Source organism: Callithrix jacchus, chromosome 10 (assembly GCF_049354715.1).
Source record: "Callithrix jacchus isolate 240 chromosome 10, calJac240_pri, whole genome shotgun sequence".
NCBI classification, from domain to species: Eukaryota; Metazoa; Chordata; class Mammalia; order Primates; family Cebidae; genus Callithrix; species Callithrix jacchus.
The window spans coordinates 60,211,182-60,228,281 of NC_133511.1; the positions used below are offsets into that span (position 1 = coordinate 60,211,182).

At 35.8% G+C, this 17,100-nt stretch overlaps 1 protein-coding gene across 4 annotated transcripts in view; it reads left to right on the plus strand.

Annotated features, from left to right (window-relative positions):
- TENM4 (teneurin transmembrane protein 4) overlaps positions 1-17,100 on the plus strand; it is a 3,204,727-nt gene that overhangs the window by 1,482,082 nt on the left and 1,705,545 nt on the right. The window lies entirely within an intron of this gene.

The following is a 17,100-nucleotide window of genomic DNA, read 5'->3' on the forward strand; positions in this document are numbered from 1 at the left end:
AAAGTTTTCATCTGATCAGACTTCCCTCTTGGAGGGCTATACTTCGCATCTGTTCCTTTGGCCCAAGTCATTGGCACTGACCAAAGGGTGGAAAATCTACTTATCCACCTCAGGAGCCAAGAGGACAGGGAGAAAGCAGCTTTCCAACACAGAGCATAGAGCCAGCTGGCAGGAGGCTTTGCATCTCCACTTCAGGATACAAGTCATACCTGGCAGGTGAGTATACTCAGGGCACTGTTAAAGCAAACACATTTTTTTCCTTTTAAAAATACACTTGAATTGTTGAACAGTGATGTAGAGGAGACTACTTGGACAAAATGCCTCAAACTTATGATTTTTTATTCATAATAAAAATAAAAGCCTAAACTATTTGGTACTTTGCATTCAGCAACTGTGCTAAGCACTTCAATTATGTTACCTGTTTAACGCTCACACCAATGAGGGAGTTGCAATCATCATACCCATTAGTTAGATGAGAAAATAAATGTAAGGGGTTAAATGACTTGCCCTGGTGTTTACTCTTGGACAATATGTATATTTTAAAATCTTTCCAACATTCTAGTAGATGCTTAAAGAGCTATGGAGTTGTGCAGGAACCTGTGCAATAGGCAGGTAAGATGCTGGTGTGCCCATCTTACTGGTGAGTGAACTGAGGTTAAGAAATGTGAGTGATTGTGCAACATTCCACTGCTAGGAAATCTTGGAACTGAATTTACAGCAAGTCTTCTTATTTCAAGTGCATTTTTCTGCCATTAAAGGTGATAGAACCTTTAAAGGCTTTCTATGATAAAAGGCAAAGGAGAAGGAAAATATGTTAATTTGTGCTAAGTCAGACTTACCTCTCTGCACCTGGGACTCTTCATCTGAATAAACAAATGACTAAAACATGGATAAAAAATACTTATGATGATCTCATGAGGATTGGAAAAAAGTTTATCCAAGTTTCTATCACCATTTCTGATATATAATAGGTACTCCAAAAGTAGGAGGTTTTAATATGATTGATTAAAGTGAGAAAGAAACCTGAAGAAGCCAAAAATAATATAAAAGCACTGTTGGTCACAAATCTTTTATTTGCTAATTTGTTCACTGACTAATATGTGCAGTGGTAGTGGGATTCTTCCCATAGATCTGTCCCCATACCTCCTAGGTCCACATCTTTGTTACGGATGAATGGGATAAGATTTTGATAACACTCCCCTCTCTCATTGAAAGAGAATTGCAAGATGGATTCTTAGAAACTTTTTTTTTTACAAATAGGGACTATTGCTCAGTGTGTCACTCAAAGTTAAATATAGAACATTGGTGAGACTCTAGATAGTTTAAGCATGAATTGATTTAACATAGGGAATCAGGGGTTCAAAATTTATTATATACAAATGGAGTCTAACCTGGGTCTCCAGGAAAGACTTTCAAACAATGCAGCTGATCCATAGGGGAGCTACCAACCCTGGGATGTCTCTGGAGCTATATCATACCCAAAAACCTGCCACCATTGCTTCCCCCATTGTAGACACCCAAACTATGAAACACATAAACCCTTATCTGCAGACCAAGAAAACAGAAATTAGGTCAAGAGACATCTGCCACAACGCTGCCATCACTTCTCCCAACCATCCAGGAAGCTGGGCAAGGAGTACGTTTGCAAAGAAACTTCCCACATGTGCCTATAGAGACACAGCTGAAAGAGAGTAGAGAAATGCTTTCTGTCTCACCTCTGACTTCAGATTTCAGGCAAATGCATCTGAGAGATAAAACCTACTTCACATTCAGAACCCTAGTTACAAAGAAGTCTAGAAAAGTAGTGTTTAGTTTAGCTTTCAAAACTCTCTCGAAAGAAAGAATTATGTTTAGAGGTTCATTCAACCATACGTTCAACCACTAATACACATCCAGCAATTTGATGAGTTTGGAGGTATGTATGCACCCACGTGACCATCACCACAATCTATGCCATAAACATATCGATTACCTCAAAAAGTTTCCTCCTGGATTCTTTATTAATTACTATTATACACACAATGTATGTATATTGATTTTGCATTCTGTACCTTTGCTGAATTTGTTTCTTAGATCTCAACAGGTTTTTGATGGTGTCTTTAGGGTTTTCTACCTAAAAGATTATATCAACCATAAACATACCTCTGTTATTTTTTCCTTTTTCAATTTAGAACACTTTTATTTCTTTTTCTTGCCTAAATGATCTAGCTAGGACTTCCATTATTATGTGGTAATAGTGGTAAAAGTGGAAAAGAAGTGGTAACAGTAGACATCCTTGCCTTTTTCCATAACTTAGAGGAAAATATTTCAGTTTTTCATCATTGAGTATAATTGTAACTATAGGCCTTTTCTATATGATTTTTATTGTGTTGAAGTAAGTTTCTTCTACAAATAATTTGTTGAGGGTTCTTCTTAGTAAGGAGTGTTGAATTTTGGCTAATGTTTTTTCCACATCTTTTGAGATGATCCCATGATTTGTTTTTTTCATTCTGTTAATGTTCTGTATGACACTGATATGATTTGCATATGTTCAAGCATCTTTGCATCTCAGTGGGAAATCCCACTTGGTCATAGTGTATAATATTTGTCTAATAGCTTTAATATGCATAAAATTTTGTTTGCTAAAATTATGTTGAGAATTTTTACATCTGTGTTCAGCAGAGACATTGATTGGCTTGTAGTTTGTGTGTGTGTGTGTGTGTGTGTATGTGTGTGTGTGTATGTGTGTGTGTGTAGTCTTTGACTTTGGTATCAGAGTGATGCTACCTTCATAAAATAAGTTTGGAAATATTCTTTCTTTTGTCATTTAGAAGACTTTAGGAAGAATGTGTTTTAATTTTTAAATGCTTTTTAAAATTTACCTGTGAAAACATTTTGTCCTGATATTTACGTTGTTGGAAGTTTTTGGATTAGTGACTCAATCTCCTTATTTGTTATTGGTCTGTCAAACTTTCTGTTTCTTGTAAATTCAATCTTGATAGAGTGTACGTTTTTAGGAATTTGTTCATTTCTTCCAGATTGCCCCATTTATTGGCATATAATTGTTCATAGTAATGCTTTATCATCATTTTATTTCTATGGCATCAGTTATAATGTCTCTGTCATATTTCTAATGTTATTCTTGTGTTTTTTCTCTCCTTTTTTTAAGTTAGCCCATCTAAGGGCTTATCAATTTTTTATATTTTAAAAAACCTCTTAGCTTTGCCATTTTTTCTGTTGTTCTTAATTTCTATTTTATTTACTTCTTCCCTAATCTTTATTATTTTTCTTCTACTGACTTAAGGCATAGTTTGTTCTTCTTTAGTTTCTAGAACTATAAAGTTCATTTGTAGCGTTATGATTTTTCTTCTTGTTAAACGTAGGTGTTTATTCTTCCCACTTAGAACTGTTTTTACTGCATCTCATAAGTTTTGGTATCTTTCATTTTCATTTTCTTTGAAATAGAATCTTCTTTGTTCAATAATATACTGTTTAGTTTCCATGTGTTTGTGAATTTTTCCACTTTTGTATTGATTTCCAGTTTATTCCATTTTGTTCAGAAAATATACTCGGAATGATTTCAGTCTACTTCAGTTTGTTAAGGCTTTGGTCTTTTGTAATATAGCATGTAATCTTTTCTAGAGAATGTTCTATACGCTTGAGGAGAATGTATATATATACTGCTACTATTGGGCAAAATGTTCTGTATATGTATGTTAGGTCCATTTGGTTCATAGTGGTGTTCATGTGCTGTTCTTTTCTGAATTAACTATTGTTTATTGATAGTGGTATATTGAGGTCTTCTACCATTATTGTATTGCTGTTCGTTGCTCTCTTCTGATCTACCAATGTTTGCTTAATATATTTAGGTGCACTGATGTTTGCTGGAAATATATTTATTAGGGTGGAGGACAGGAGGAGGGAGAGGAGCAGAAAAAATAACTATTAAGTTCTATGCTTAGTACTTGGATGATGAAATAACCTGTATATGAAACCCCTGTGATGTGAGTTAATTTTTATAACAAACCTGTACATGTATCCCTGAACCTAAAAGTTAAAAATGAAATACAACAAAAAATAATTGAGAGATGCAATACCACAAAAAGAAAGTGTATTTATAACTGCGTTATCTTCCTATTGAATTGACCCTTTTATTATTACATAATGACTTTTGGTTTTGGTCTAGGGTGGTAGTTTTGAGTTAAATTGTATTTTGTCTGATACAAGCATAGCCCCACCTTCTTTTGGTTACTCTTTATATGGAATATCTTGAGTCCTCACTTCACTTTCAGCATAGGTGTGTCCCTACATACAGAATGAGTCTCATGGATACACATACACAATGAGTCTCATGGATACACATGGTTCATATGTTTTATCCATTCAGCTACTTTATATATTTTGACTAGGGACATAAATCAGTTTACATTTAAAATAATTATTGGTAGGTAAGATCTCACTGGTAGCATTATTAAAAAGTTTTTCTGAATGTTTTGTGGTTCTTTTGTTTCTCTTTTCCTCTTACATCTTCCTTTATGATTAGTTAACTTCTGTAATGATATACTGTGATCCTTTATCTTTTTAAATATCTATTGCAGGGTTTGTCTTTGTGGTTATCATGAGGCTTGAGAAAATTTTATTAGCATTATGACATTCTATTTTATTACTACTGATATAGATACATAAAACTATACTTTAGTCATATAAAAACTATACTTTTACTTCTCTTTCCCATACTTTATGTTATTTATTTCAGAATTTACTTCATTTTATGTTGTGAATCCATTAACAAATTTGTGTAGTTACAGATATTTTTAATATTCTTGTCTTCTAACTTTTATACTAGGTCTAAAATGACTTATGCATTACTATTAAAGTATCATATTATTTTGTGTGTTTTCTTTTGTATTTACCTTTACCAATGATATTTATATTTTCTCTGCTTTTATGTTGCTGTTTAGTGTATTTTTATTTCATGTTGAACAATTTCCCTTTGTACTTCTTGTAAGGCAGGTCTAGTGGTTACAAACACTCAGTTTGTGTTTGCTTAGGAAAGTTTTATCTTTTCTCCATTTTCAAATCACAGTTTTGCCAACTATAGTATTTTTTGTTGGTGTTTTTTTTTTTCAGCAACGAGTATATCATCTCAATCTCTCCTAGTCTACAAGGTTTCTTCTGAGAAATCCACTGAAATTTTTTTGAGATTCCCTTCTATGTTACAAGTTACTTTTATCTTGCTGCTTTCATCATTCTTTTTGTTGTCTTTTGACAATTTAATTATAAAATGTTTTAGTACATACCTTTCTAAATTCAATCTATTTGAGATGCTTGGCTTCATGAACCTGAATATCTATTTCCCTCTCCAGATTTGGGAAGTTTTCAGCAATTATTTCTTTTCATAAATTTTCTGACTTTATCTTCTATTTCTTAAAGTTTCATAATGCATAAATTGGTTTGCTCAACAGTATCTCATAGGTCTCATGTGCTTTCTTAAGTTGTTTTAATTTTTATTTCTTTGTTTTCCTGTGACTGGATATTTTCAATTGACCTGTCATTGAGATTTCTGCTTTTTTCTTCTGCTTGATCCCATCTACTGATGAAGCTCTCTATTAAAATTTTCTATTCAAATAATGTATTCTTCTGCTTTAGAACTTTACTAGTTTTTTGTAGTCCCTATATCTTTTCTGAATTTCTCATTTGTTTCCTGTATTGATTTCCTGATTTCATGTATTTTTCTATGTTTTTCTTGGTGTTTAAAAACCTATTTAGAATTATTTGTAAGGCAGTTTATAAGATAATTTACTATATTTCTTTATGATCACTTATTAGAACTTTATTTTGTTCCTTTGGTGGTATTATATTTTCTTCTTTTTTAAAAATTTGTGACCTTACATTATTACCTGCACATTTGAGGAAGAAATGGCCTCTTCTTGTCTTTGGAGATTGCTTTTGGCAGGAAAAGCCCTCCATCAGTCAGTCTAGTCAATGATTGTGGGCAGGACAGCTGGTGAGATGCTTAGGTGGGTCTGCTGCTGGGGCTTGTGGGGTTGCTGTTGAGATCTGTGTGCTGGTTGTTGAGAGCCCCCGTAGCCTTTATTTTTGTTCTTAGCTACACCTAAGTGATCTAGCCATGCAGATTCCTTCAGTGTTCTAGTCGAAGTGCAACACACAGGCCTTTCGGATAGTGACCTGAAAAGTTAAGAAGTCAGATACTCACTTCACTCTCTTTCTTCACTATTAGATAATTCACAAACCAAAGGGATCTGTCTTAGCACTGTGCTGTGCCAGCTTGTGGAAGGGGCATTATGGGTAAAGTGTTCTTACTCTTTTTGACATCTTTTCTTTTTCTGCTCTTTACTGGTATGCTGTGCCTTTCACTTAGATTCTGGAGTTCTCATGATTTTTTTTTTTTTTGTCTGTGCATGGCTGTTAAATTGGTGTTTCTATGGGGAGAAGAGGGCTTAACACTTTTCATTTTGCCCTGTTGCTTGCCATTTATTCTGCTCTATTTACTTTTTATCTCTGTGAAGTAACATCTGGAATCATTATGGCCCTATCCGAAGTGGGGATACCTATCTCCTGAGTTTTGCAAAGATTAGAGTTTTTAACGTGTATAAAATGAATACAGTGTAATGAACATGTATTTAATAACATTGTTATTGTTATTTTTTAACAAAAAACACTCTAAGTTTATTAAAATTACCTTTGCCTGTTTCAGCTAGAATTGCATTTATTTAATATTTAGTTAGATTTTCAGGTAAATGTCAGAAAATTATGCTTGCACAAGAACTGGAGAAGAGTTTTGTTTGAGAAGGTTTAGCCTGGCAGTGATAGGAAAAATAATGATCACATAAATTGGCACATGCTATCTGGAATGTAGTAGCTTAAATAAAAAGCTGAATTTGCATTCTCTAGAAATAGAATTAACCTGGAAAATCTGCTTGCTATTTCATAGTGGCAAAATCCCTCTTCAGTGACATTTTAAAATAGAGTAGGTAGTCCTACTTCGGATGCATCACCTCCTTAATTAAGTCCCCCACCTCCAGTCAAATCAAAATTAATATATCATCCAGTTCGCTAACATACATAAAAATGTGTATAAAGGAAGTATGTTTAGTGGAATAAGATGATACTTGAAATCAAAGACATGGAGTTTAATTTGGGCTCAGTGGTGACCTTGAAAAGTTTTTAATTGAGCCAACATTTTTGCCTATGAAATGGTGAGAAAATAAATCTTTACTTACAGATTTTAAATTAAAAATAGCCCACGTTTCTCAAAAAAATGTGTGAGTTGTTGAAAGTATAGCTTCTAAAGTCAAACTGCCAGTGGTTTACTCCAAGTTTTACTACTGACCAACTGATTGACCTTGACCAAGCTACTGAACCTTCCTGTAGTCAGTTTTCTCATGAAGAAAAAAATTGGCATAGTTTATGGCCCATGGGATAATAAGAGGATCATAAGATAATTAAATAAGAGCATGCATATTAGACACAGTAATTATAAAGTGAAAAGTAAATGTTAATTATTATAATACTTACAGTTGTTAAACTATAAAATGTCCTGTTCATTTTATTATTTCCCTTTTCACATTGTTTTTAATAATGACTATCCTCCATGTCTGTCATCCTCCCTAAAATGTAAGTTCCTTAAGGACAGATGCCATGGCACATTCTTCTGTCATGCCTGTACCCAACATGGTACCTTGAACAAAATAGAGTCTCAGAAATACCTGATAGAAAAATTAATTATTTTTGGATCACTTTAGGAAGAATTCAAAGGAAGTGAACTACACATTCATTGTACTTTGACACTGGATGTTGATGGTCTGTGGCACCTACTATGAGAAACAGAAATAATAAGGGCAACTCTGTCATTGCCTTGAAAATTCTTGTCAATAGATATTTAAAATGTGGTAAAGTTTAACAACATCTGAAGTTACTTTTCATACCTGTGATGGCCGTTTAGGAGCTTGTGAATATACGGTCCCAAGTAACACATGTATTTCTTCATCCTTATAAAAGTAAACGAGACAGGGAGTCAAAAGTCATGGCTTCTCATCTCTGCTGACCAGATATTTTCAACATAATTTTTAGTAAAATATTCAGCCTGCCTGGGATTAAATTCTTTATCGGTAAAACAGTCTGCGACTACATCTTTCATGTCTCTAAACTTGATTCTTCCAGGTGAATTCTCTTAAAAATCTTTGAACAGTTTTTCAATGTTCTTTGTTATGATGAATAGTTAAGAAATAAATGTTAGATTTTATATAGGTATTCTTAAAATCCTTTCAATCATTTTTGAACACAGAATAAAACTCAAGTCTATTTTGGCCTGCAAATTACTACATGTTTGAAACATAACTCATACCACTCTTCCTTCTGCTCAGTGTTCTCCAGCTACGGTACCCTCCTTATCATTCCCTCGAACCTCGGAAGCTCTGCTTAATTTTCTCTGCCTAAAAGGCTCTGATCCTTGTCATCCACTTGGCTCATTTTTCTTTTTGAAGTCTTTTTGCTCAAATAATACCTTAAAGTTTTCTTCCCTGACTGCCTTATCTAAAATTGTTCCCTATTTTACCTCTTTATACTGCTTTGTTTTTATTTATTAATCCTTTCTGGTCTGATTCGATTTTTCATGTAGGCACACACTTAAAAAATCTTTGTTGAGCTTCTGATCTGTGCCTTGTTTTAAAGTGGGTCCTAAGGATGCAGTGACAAATTTATCAGACACAGGATTTGCCCCTCAAAGAACTGAGTCTAGTGGGGAACACAAAAAAAGGAAAGGTAATTATGTTTTAGTGATTTGAGTGCTGTGAGAAAGGTAGACAAAGAGAGTTATGGAGGCAATAAAGGAGCCACAGAATTGGGCTGAAAGTTGGCAGAAGGCTTCCTGAAGAGCGATGGATCAACAGACTCTGTGAGGTTGAGTAGGCCTTACCTAGGTAAAGAAAGATGAGGAGACACTTCTGTAGGCAGAGGGAAGTTTAACAATTCAGAAGAGGAAAGAAAACATTGGCACTATGGAAGAATTGGAGGAAGCTCATTGTGTCTAGAATGTTGTGTTTTAAGGGAGAAGTAAGGAAGGCAAAGAAAGAAGTTTCAGATGGTTTGAGATACAGGAATAGAGTAGACCATGAACATATAAGAAAGTTTGACATTATTGCAGGGACAGAGGAAATCATTGAAGATTTTAAGAAGGAAATTGAATTGATAAGATGTGCTTACTTTAAAATTAAGATTCTGTTAGTTATAGGATGTCAAACGGACTGCAAGGGGTAATGGTCAGTAACCATTCTGCTGCAGTAGTATAGGTGGGAAAAAATGAGGGCCAACACAAGGAGCATGGTGGCAAGAATACAGAAAAGTAAATGAGTCTGAGAGAGGGGAATTCATGATAACTGTTTAGAACAGTGACATGAGAGAGATAGGTAGGAATCGAACATGGCAACAACATTTCTGGTTAGGGCCACAAGAATCATTTGCTGAAGTATAGAACGTAGGAAGGCAGGTCAGTTTGGGTAGAAAAATAATAAGCTCTGTTTTATGACTCAAGTAAGACCTCTAAAAGGGGATGGCTTAAATATCTACAGTTCCTTCTACTAGTTATACATTTTTATATTTTTTAATGTTGATAATATAGTTGCCTTGTGTCTTGAATAAATCATCTGCTATGCATAATCTTGTATCATGAGTATATTGAGTATTTGGTAATTTTCTTACTTGCAGGGATCTTTAGTAAATATTTAGGTTATCTTAGAATTTAGAGCATTATAATTTATACAGATTCACATATATCACTCTGAAAGAATGTTTACGTTTTCTAGGCTGTAGGGATCTAATGAAAAATAAAACAGAGTTAACTGGACTGGTAGCTAAACTGAGTGTAGAATACATTCAAGTCATACTATCACTATAGTTAAAAGTAGTAGGATATGTACTCCAAAACTGTTTTGCATTGAAATAACTTTGGTATCATCAAGTAATTTAAAGAGTTGTTGCCATTTCAAATATTCTACTCCACTTTCTCATTAAATACATTTCTCTTCACCATCATCTCTATCATCATTATAACTAGCAATTACTGAGCAATTATGCCAGGTGCTAAGCATCATCTCAGTAAATCCTCAGAACATGCTTATGAGTTGGGTTCTATGTCATGCCCATTTTGCAGGTGAGAAGTCTGAATCTTGGAATATGTAAATATATATTCTATAAGGCCAGAAGATAATAAGAACTGGCACCTTACTTTAAAACCAAGTCTGTCTGTATGATTTTGTATAAAAATTGTGAAAGTCTGTGGAAATGTGATGCAAAGAAGCTACTGTAACTAATACATAGCACTTTGCTGATAACATAGTCTTTTCCATATATACTTAATCATTTAATTCTACCTGTGAGGCAAACATCTGTAAATTGGAAAGGAAACAGTGTCCGTTCAGAGGGTCATTGTTAATAATGAGTTTTTATGAGCATTGCCTAAGAGGGTAAGTACCATGAGCCGGCTAGTTAATATTTATCATCATCATCATCATCATTATTCCATGTTTTCATATGAACAAAAGAAGACAAGTGAAGTAACTTGCTCATGATCACACAATCCATGATGATGATAGAATCAGGACTTGAACCTGTCTCTAGCTAGTCAGAGTGTTAAGTGATCTTTGAACAGAGCTTCATTCTAAAGAATTGACTTCTTGGTTGGTAAATAAATGGTACTAAAATCCCAGCTTTATTATTGTTGTGCTGTTTTGTTGATGATCACCATATTATAGACTTATAAAATTGTGTTAAATATATTTGATTATGTATTTTCCTATCTATTCCAACTAAGTGGTATGTAACTCACTTGGTGATTTAAACACACACTTAGCTCATGCTCACACACTTAGTAAAAATGTCCATTTATGAATCTGAAATGCCATTTACAGTGAAAGTTCACGAAGCTTTGAGCTTTGTAGAAAAGGGCAGGCATCTGTCTTATAATAATTGGAATTCAAAACACAGTATAGTACAGTTGTCATGCATCTGCTAAAGGCCAAAAATTTATTAGAGCAAATTAGAAATTATAGACATTTCCTTTGGTAAAGTAATCCCTCAATAATATGAAATGTCACAAGGAGAAAACTGTTAGATAAAGAACAATGATGGCAGACTGCAGACAGTGAGACATCTTTCTGCTTATGCAATACTGAATATTGCTTGAGAATAGTTTTAGTACTTTGGTTTTTTTACTCAATAAATATTTCTTACTGCTTACTACATGCTAGGCAGTGTTCTGTGTAATGATGATGCCCAAATACTCAAAGCTCCTATCTTTACAGAGTTTACATCCTAATGGTTACTAACTAGCTTTGTCACTTCACCTGTTGTCAAAGTCCTTAAAATGGGAACAGTACAATTGACTGCATGGGCCCTTTGGATAGTAACTAAGAACAAGCAGATGCGAAGGCTGCCTGTATACATGCAAATATTTGTGCAAGTGTAATACATGTATTTCCTTATTTGTAATATGAAGATAAATTTATTTTCCGAATCTATCTCATAGTTTAGGCTGACATAAAATATACATGACAATATTACTACTAGATTATTTATAAATTGATATCTAATAAGTTGCAGATGTTATCCCAATTACTCTATGATGTGCCTTTTACATCTTACAACCTACCTACCAGGTGCTGTGACCATTTCCATTTATTAGATGAGGAAACTGCAGTTTAGAAGGTAAGTACTCAAGGTTAGTGAGAGAACCAGGCTTTGAACTCAAGGCTAATTCCATTTTGTGCTCTTGACAGTTGGATTATGCTGACTTATAAAAGAAAATCATTTCAGAATAAGGGATATTAATATAACTGCACAAAAGTGACATGGTACTATTGGGTCTTAATGGTGAGAGTTCTTTAAGCTGAATATGTTTAGGGGACTAAGAACAAAAATACTGTTGGATAGAAGAAATGTTACCTAGTGCTCTGTAGCAGAATAGGATGATTCTAGTTAACTATAGTTAAGTTTAGAATTCAAAATAACTAGAATAATGGAATTGGGATGTTCCTAACACAAAGAAATGATGAATGCTTAAGGTGGTGAATATTCCAATGACCCTGATTTGATCATAAGACATTGTATGCATATATCAAAATTTCACATGTACCCCATAAACATGTAAAACTATTCTGTATCTGTAACAATTTAAAATATTTAAAAGTGGAGAGAACCCACAAGATGGCTGAATAGGAACAGCTCTGGAGCACAGTTCCCAGTGAGAGTGACAGAGGGCAAGTGATCACTGCATTTCCAACTGAGGTACCAGGTGCATCTCAATGGGACTGGTTGGACAGTGGGTGTAGCCCAAGGAGAGCAAGCCGAGGCATGGTGGAGTGCTGCCTCACCTGGGAAGTGCAGCAGACCAGAGGACCCTCCCCCCACACCCAACAGAGGCCACTGGGGTCTTTTCTGGCCACTCCAACACTACAGTTCAGGTACTGTGCTTCTCCCATGGTCTTCATGGCCCACAGGCCAGGAGATTCATGCCAGTTGACGAGCTCTGCTGGTTTCCAGCACAAAAACCCACACAACTCTGGGCAGCTGTTTTATCTGGCACCTGGAATGGCTGCGAGACAGAGTCTAACATTAACCTGAAAAAGAGGGGCCTAAAGGCAGGGAGCCAGGTGATCTGGCTCAGTGGGTTCCACCCCCACAAAACCAGCAAGCTGAAGTGCACTGGCTTGAGAGTTTTGCAGCTAGTGCAGCAGTTTGAGCTTGACCAGGGATGGTCGAGTTCTGTGAGGGGAAGGGCATCCACCATTACCGAGGCAATCCACCATTACTGAGGCAGTCTGCCATTACTGAGGTAGTCTGCCGTTACTCAGGCACTTCTAACCTTACCTGTGTAAACAAAACTGCAAGGACATTTACACAGCAGCTGGGCAGAGCCCACAGCAGCTCAGCAATGCCTCTGCAGGCAGACTGTGACTATACTCCCTCCTTGCTGGGCAGGGCATCTCTTAAAAAAGGCAGTGGCATGTCAGGGACTTATAATAAAGCCCCACCTTCCCAGGACTGAGTACCTGGGAAAAGAGATGGTTGTGAGTTCTGCTGCAGCAGACTTAAATGACCCTGCCCAGCAGCTCTGAACAGAAAAATGAAACTCCCCACACAGCACTTGAGCTCTGGTAAGGGACAGAATGCCCCCCTCAGGCAGTTCACTGACCCCTGTATATCCAAAGAGGCACCTCATAAAGTAGAGCTCTGACTAACATCTGGTGGGTACCCTTCTGGGACGAAGATACCAAAAGAAGGAACAGGCAGCAACCCTTACTGTTCTGCAGCCCCCATGGTGATTTCCAGGTATACAGGATCTGGAGTGGACCTCCAGCAGTCCTGCAGGAGAGAGGTCTGACTGTTAGAAGGAAAACTAAAAAACAGAAAGAAATAGCTTCAACATCAACAGAAAGGATGTCTGCTCAGAGACTCATTCAACAGTCATTAACTTCAAAGACCAAAGTTAGATACATACATGAAGATGGGAAGAAACCAGAGCAAAAAGGATGAAATCACCAAAAACCAGAATGCCTCTCCTCCTCCAAGGGATCACAACTCCTCACCAGCAAGTGAACAAAACTGGATGGAGAATGCATTTGACAAATTGACAGAAGCAGGCTTCCAAATCTTCTCTGAGCTAAAGGAACATGTTCTAACGCAATGCAAAGAAAATAAGAACCTTGAAAAAAGGCTAGATGAAATGCTAACTAGAATAACCAGCTTAGAGAAGAACATAAACAACTTGATGGGGCTGAAAAACACAGCATGAGAACTTCCTGAAGCATACACAAGTTTCAATAGCTGAATTGATCAAGCAGAAGAAAGTATATCAAAGATTGAAGACCAAAACAGTGAAATAAAACGAGAAGGCAAAATTAGAGAAAAAAGAGTGAAAAGAAATGAACAAAGCCTCTAAAATATGGGATTATGTGAAAAGACCTAATCTACATTTGATTGGTGTACCTGAATGTGACAGGGAGAATAAATCCAAGCTGGAAAACACTCTTAAGGATATCGTCCAGGAGAAATTCTCCAGCCTGGCAAGGCGTCAACATTCAAATCCAAGAAATACAGAGAACACCACAAAGATATTCCTCAAGAAGAGCAACCCCAAGGCACATGATCAGATTCACCAGGGTTGAAATAAAGGAAAAAATGCAAAGGACAGCCAGAGAGAAATGTTGAGTAACTCTGAAAGGAAAGCCCATCAGACTCACAGCAGATCTCTTGGCAGAAATGCTATAAGCCAGAAGAGTGGGGGCCAATATTCAACATCCTTAAAGAAAAGAACTTTCAACCCAGAATTTCATGTCCAGTCAAACTAAGCTTCACAGAGTGAAAGAGAATAAAAATCCTTTATGGACAAGAAATTACTGAGAGATTTTGTAACCACCAGGCCTCCCTTGCAAGAGCTCCTGCAGGAAGCACTAAACATGGAAAGGAACAAGCAGTACCAGCCACTGCAAAAACATACCAAATGGTAAAAAGCATCAATGCAATGAAGAAACTGCATCAACTAATAGGCAAAAAAAGAAGCTAGTATCAAAATGCTAGGATCAAATTCATACATAACAATATTAACCTTAAATGTAAACAGGCTAAATGCCACAATCCAAGGACACAGACTGACAAATAGGATAAAAAATGAAGACCAGTCAATGTACTCTATTGAAAAGACCCATCTCACCTGTAAAGACACACATAGACTCAAAAGAAAGGGATGGAGGAAAATTTACCAAGCACATGGAGAGCAAAAAAAGGCAGGGGTTGCAATCCTAGTCTCTGTTAAAACGGACTTTAAACCAATAAAGATCAAAAGATCATTATATAATGGTAAAAGGGTCAATGCATCAAGAAGAGCTAACTATCCTACATATATATGTACCCAATATAGGAGCACTCAGATTCATAAAGCAAGTTCTTAATGACCTACAAAGAGACTTAGACTCCCATACAGTAATAATGGGAGACTTTAACACTCCACTGTCAATATTAGATTGACGAGACAAAAAAATAACAAGGATATCCAGGACTTAAACTCAGATCTGGACCAAGCTGACCTAATAAATATCTACAGAACTCTCCACCCCAAATCCAAAAAATATACATTCTTCTCAGTACCACATCACACCTACTCTAAAATTGATCATGTAATTGGAAGTAAATCACTCCTCAGCAAATGCAAAAGAACAGAAATAATAACAGCCAGTCTCTCAGACCACATTGTAATCAAATTAGAACTCAGGATTAAGAAACTCACTCAAAACTGCACAACTACATGGAAACTGAACAACCTGCTTCTGAATGACTACTAGGTAAATAATGAAATGAAGACAGAAATAAAGATGTTCTTTGGAACCAATGAGAATGCAGATAAAATGTACCAGAATCTCTGGGACACATTTAAAGCAGTGTCTAGAGGAAAATTTACAGGAATAAATGCCCATATGAGAAGCCAGGAAAGATCTAAAATCTACATTCTATCATCGAAATTAGAAAAGCTAAAGGGGCAAGATAAAACAAATTCAAAATGTAGCAGAAGACAAGAAATAACGAAGATCGGAGCAGAACTGAAGGAGATAGAGGCACAAAAACCCCTTCAAAAAATCAATAAGTCCAGGAGCTGTTATTTTAAAAAGATCAAGGAAATAGATAGATCACTATCCAGACTACTAAAAAAGATGAGAGAAGAATCAAATAGATGCAATAAAAAATGATAAAAGGGATATCACCACTGATTCTACAGAAATACAAACTACCATCAGAGATTACTGATAACAACTATATGCACATAAAACAGTAAATCTAGAAGAAATGGATAAATTCCTGGACACTTAAGCCCTCCAAGCATAAACCAGGAAGAAGTTGAATTCCTGAATAGACCAATTACAAGGTCTGAACAAGAGGCAGCAATTAATAGCCTAAGAACCAAAAATACTTTGGTCCAGATGGGTTCACAGCCAAATTCTACCAGATGTACAAAGAGGAACTGATACCATTTATTCTGAAATTATTTCAAACAATACAAAAAGAGGGAATCCTCCCTAACTCATTTTATACCACCAACATCATCCTGATACCAAAACCTGGCAGAGATACAACTAAAAAAGAAAATTTCAGGCCAGTATAATGATGAAGACTGATGCAAAAATCTTCATTAAAATACTGGCAAACAAAATGCAACAGCACATCAAAAAGCTTATCCATCATGATCAAGTAGTCATCCCAGGGATGCAAGACTTGTTCCACATATGCAAATTTATAAACGTAATCCATCACATAAACAGAAGCAAAGACAAAAATCAAATAATTATATCAATAGGTGCAGAGGAGGCCTTTGATAAAATTCAACAGCCTTTTATGCTAAATACTCTTAATAAACTAGGTATTGATGGAATGTATCTTGAAATAATAAAAGCTGTTTATGACAAACCCACAGCCAATATCATACTGAACAGCCCAAACTGGAAGCATTGCCTTTGAAAACTGGTATTAGACAAGTGTGCCCTCTCTCACCATTCCCATTCAACACAGTATTGCAAGTTCTAGCCAGAGCAATCAGGCAAGAAAAAGAAGTAAAGTGTATTCAGGTAGGAAAAAAGGAAGTCAGATTGTCTCTGTTTGCAGATGACATGATTGTACATGATTGTACCCCATCGTCTCAGTGCAAAATCTCCTGAAGCTGAAAAGCAACTTTAGCAAAGTCTCAGGATGCAAAATCAGTGTGAAAAAATCACAAGCATTCCTGTATACTAATTACAGATGTAAAAGAGCCAAATCATGAGCAAACTCCCATTCACAATTGCTACAAAGAGAATAGAATACCTAGGAATACAACTAACAAGGGATGTGAAGGACCTCTTCAATGAGAACTGCAATCCACCACTCAAGGAAATAAGAGAGGACACAAACAGATGGAAAAACATTTCATGCTCCTGGTTAGGAAGAATCAGTATTATGAAAATGGTCATACTGACCAAAGTAATTTATATATTCAATGCTATATCGATCAAACTACCATTGACCTTCATCACAGAACTGGAAAAAACTGCCTTAAACTTCATATGGAACAAAAAAGAG